We start from the raw sequence: 4695 nt of genomic DNA, 5'->3' as shown, positions 1-4695 counted from the left end.
ACTAAGGCACTAAATGCGAAGTGCTCACCCTCTGCCTGCCACACTGTTAGTTCACAACATCAAACAACTTTATGGAAGTGACAACTGAAACCACTAGAGGAATGGCCCGTTCCTGGGCCCCTTCGTAATCCAGCCATGCATTGTGGAAAACGTCAACGCAACTATAATCAAATTATTAGTCCAGCATGCTACCATTTATACTGCACTTCGACGGTCCTTTTTACAGTGCTGAACAGACTTACAGGCTGAAAAACTCTGAATTAAATCAACATGTATGCAACTGCGGCTCACAAGACACAGCTCTTGCCTGGCAGACAGATGGTGGATTTATATCCAGTATGACAGACAAACAGGTCGAATCTTGGCAATTTAAACAAATGATACTATGAATTTAGGACATTTGGGTGTCCATGGTTAGGCACGAGGTGAACACCTATCGAGCCAACGACAACCTCATTACTGCTTTCACACACACACATACACACACACGCATCCACATGCAGCTCAGCAGCCATCGAATTAGACGCATGAACAGTTTGTTAAATCCAGGCACATCACAAACATGAGTCACCTCCGCCTACAGTTCAACCAGCACACAACACGTTACACACGAAACACACACACACACACACCACACACACACACACCACACACACACACAGGTATGAGCTGAGAAACACAAAATGCGCACCCTGTGTGTGGAGACAGGGGAGGATGGGAAGCATGAAGACTGTTAGCTTTTCAGCAGATGAAGATGAAGAATGTGAAACCATCAGATTCTCAGCCTTATTTTTCCAAAAAATTTAAAACTGCGTTCTGATACTGTTGGAGATATAAACACACATTAAATCTAGTTTATCATTCCACACACGCACAAAAGGCAGCGCCCTGCCAGGAAATTCATGAAATGCATGGCCATTTTGCATCTGCATACACACACAACACAACAACACACACACACACACACAAAACGCCACACGCGCACACACACACCTGAACGTGCCTCACAGGAGCTGCAGTTCCTTCTTCTTCAAACGAGACATCATAAAAACACACATAAGCCTCAGAATATAACACTGAGGCAGGTCTTTGGGACGCTCACGTTTGCGTCACCCATCCACGGTCCAGAGAGCCAGCAGCCCATGTCACCGGGCAAACACGAGGACAGCTGCACTCACTGTCCTATGAAAATCAACGATGCTGGCTTGCGCTTCCTCCAGCCAGATCGTCTCTTCCTCCTCCTCTCTCCTCCTCCTCTCCTCACTCTTTCTCCCTAAATCTGCTCCTCAGTGTGCTTTTCATATCACGTCCTCCTCAGCATCTGCCCTCTCCTCACTGTCCTCCTTCCGCTTTCTTTCTTCTCTTCTATATATCCCGTCTTTCTTTTCTTTTTTCACTATTGTGCTTCAGGCTTCTCTATTTTCCCCGCCCCTCCCCCTCCTTGTCACAGCTTTCCAGATTGGTAGGCATTCCTGCCACACACTCATGCATGCATGCACGCCCTGCAAACATAAAATCAGCGCCAGGCTACACAGTGCGTTCAGAAAAGGGAACGAGGGGAAACACACGCGCAGTCACACAGTGCAGGGATGTGTTTGAGTTGGTTGGCCTTTTAAGAGTCATCAGCCAATCGATGCAGTGCGTCGCTCCCTCTGGAGTTCTTCCTCTCTGGAGTGAAACTCCTCTCATGAAGCTTCGACATGTGCAGGGGGATTTTGGGCAGCCCCTTACTGCAGCGATGCACACCAGTACAGAGGAACACATCATCAACCATCCATCTTCTAGCTGTTAATCCAGGATCCTCCAGCAGGATGCTGCTCAAGGCATTCTGGAGATGGAAGTCGCGCGGCCCCGTCCAGTTTCTGTTTCAAATACGGATTCAAATTTGGAGAATCTACCCCTGCACAAATTGATTTTTTTAAAAAAGAGACCCCCCAATATGGGAAGGGACCCGAGGAACATGTCTAGTGTACGGGGCTTTCACCACTGGCAGTTTAGTTCAGATCCACTGTTTCCAGCTCAAGAACTGTGACGTTTGAGTTGGGATGTCGCCTTAACAGCTGGATCACTGCGCACAGGTCTTTTTGGGAAAATTTCTGTAAGTTGTACAAACTTGAATGCATATGTATTTGTCTACCTACTAATCATTTGTCTATTCAAGTTTTTTGTATGAGCTGCCAAAAAGGTCACAAGCAGAAGTTATCTCAGGGACACTTGGTTCAAGCAGCGTTTCGAAACCCAACAATTCTGGTAAACAAAGGTGCCCAACAAAGCTCTTAGACATTTCTTTTGTTTGGCTGCCAGAAAAAAGATTTTGAAACTTCAGGGCATTTGCCTTTATAGACAGCAGAAGGCAGAGGGAGGTAATGGAAGAGAGGAGGGGCACTTGCATGCAACAAACGTCGCCAGCCTTGAATTTAGCAGGTTTGCGGCTTGTGTCTGCATCTTTGTTTCGCGGTTTGGGGAAGTTTGCTAACTCCATTGGACAACTTGCCTTGGACTAGCATTACTGGCAAATTGATGGACAAAATCATCAAATACTTATCTTCAAAAGTGTAGCGATGCTGTTTAAGAAAAAAAAATAAAGCCAGAAAATGTTGTTACAATTTTGTTTCTTGCTCCAATATGTTTTGCCTCTACGTAAGCCTATCCCTAACCCTCGCAACGGTTTAAAAGTTACAAGAAATTACATTCTTAATGTATTTGGACAATTTCTTATTCCATTTCTTTACATATTGGATGACTTGGCGACCCTCATTAGTATGGATACCATCGCTGACCAAACATTGAAAGAATTTCAAACACAGGCGTTCAACACTAATCAACCTGGGAAACAGATATAAAGTCAACTAGTCTGTGCTACTATACAGCTGATAAAACCTGTTAGGTGATAGTTAGTGGGATAAAATTCCGCAATGTTCACTTGGGCCTTGACGTGGAGAGCTGGGCTTTTGTCTACCTGCCCCGCCCGGGTCTGAAATCAAGACCTAATTGTTTTAGACCCTTTCAGACATGCATTCCTTTATGCTTAAGGCCGATTGTTAACATTGTTGCATGGCTTAAATAAGCACCCAGGTTGTTTTTAGTAAATTCTAAAATTTGGCATTTTACTGGCGTTCCGACAATTTGGTTGATCCACTTTCAACACGGCACAAGTCTGAATTGAAAGGCTGCTAAAAACATGAAATGCACATCTTCTTCGGTCTTCAAAGATCACTCTTGATAAATGTTTTCGCTCAGTCGTCTTCTCGCTAATGAACAAAGAAAATGAAATTAGGTTGAATAAACCATGACACTATATAAGAATAATCAATATTTTAACAGATCAATCCATTCTTTCGCAGGGGGTCAAAAGCCCAGTTAAAAAATACTCCCCTTGGGGCGCCTTGAATAGCTCACCTGGAGGCTGGCCATACCAGGGCTGGAGTTCCTTGCTACTGCAACCATGCGGTTGCAACTGACCTGGTGGCCTTGGCCTGCTCATCCTCTCTCTTCTCTCTTCTCTCTCTCCCTTCCACTTTCCTTGTCACGTCTTCAGCTGTCCTATTCCAACTAAAGGCACCAAAGCCCCCCCCAAAAATCATGTTTGTAAAATTAAAAATACCCCCTACTGCCCAACACTTAATCTGACCAGCTACGTTGGGCTTTTCTTCCTCCTTATGGTATGACACTTTCTTGCTACAGGTGCAGCAACCACTAATGCAAGCAAAAGTCTTTGTGATTTGACTCTTGCATTTCAAAACTTGCTACTCCAGAATTTAGAGATTTTTTACATGTCTTGAATATCCCAACACAGCGGACATCATTCCCACGCTTAATGTGAATGCCAGGTCTCTCTAGTGATTTGGACAACGCGTCATCACTCCTGAGAGGACACTGCAGGGGGAGGACAGATCAGGGAGACGTCGGAATCCACAACATGGCAGAATCAGAAACCTCTCAAGATGGAGAGTAAACAGCCGCTCTTCTCCTCTGCCAGCTTACACACACACACACACATAACACATGTATGTAGGCTTCATTTCATCTGTTCACTCAGTGACCCTGCTTGACTGTATTGTTGGTTATGGGTAACCAACTTGGCCTTCCAAATATGTCAATGTATGTCGTGTGTGTCTGCGTGTGTGTCGCCTTAACCATTCAGCGAATTATCTTTTTAAGACATTTGAGGAGCTGAATCTGTGGCAGGAGGAACCTGCCACCGTGTAGAATACTGGGTGATTACCGGTGATACTGATTGGATGATAGATGTAGTGATGGATGTGTGTGTTTGGTGGTGTGGTGTGTCTGTGTGTGTGTGTGTGTGTGTGCTGTGGCTTCCTGCCTGGCTGCCTGCTGATGGGGCTTGCATCTGGATGCTGTCGCTGGGCTCTTGCCATTTCTGCTACTGAAGTACGGAGGCTGAGAGAGCAGGGAGACTTGGAGGAGAGAAAGAGAGAGAGAGAGTGAGCATGTGTCAGAGTTACATACACGCACACACACTGTAGAGCCTCAGCTGCGACACACAGACCTGTCTGTGTCTAAAAATGGAAAGCACACTTGCTGTTGCTGAGAAGCCACAAGAAAAGAGTATACATATAGAGATTAATATTAACATCCACCAGCCTTTGAAATAAAATGTGGATAAAAACTGTAATGTCAGATTACCAAAATGGTAGCTGTTATAGGGGGTTCTTCTTTTTTTTTTTTAAATGC

This window comes from Morone saxatilis, unplaced genomic scaffold, assembly GCF_004916995.1.
Source record: "Morone saxatilis isolate NCDOM2014 unplaced genomic scaffold, NCSU_SB_2.0 Contig18, whole genome shotgun sequence".
NCBI lineage: Eukaryota > Metazoa > Chordata > Actinopteri > Moronidae > Morone > Morone saxatilis.
The sequence above is the reverse complement of the archived record's forward strand: the minus strand, read 5'-3'. Positions refer to the sequence as shown.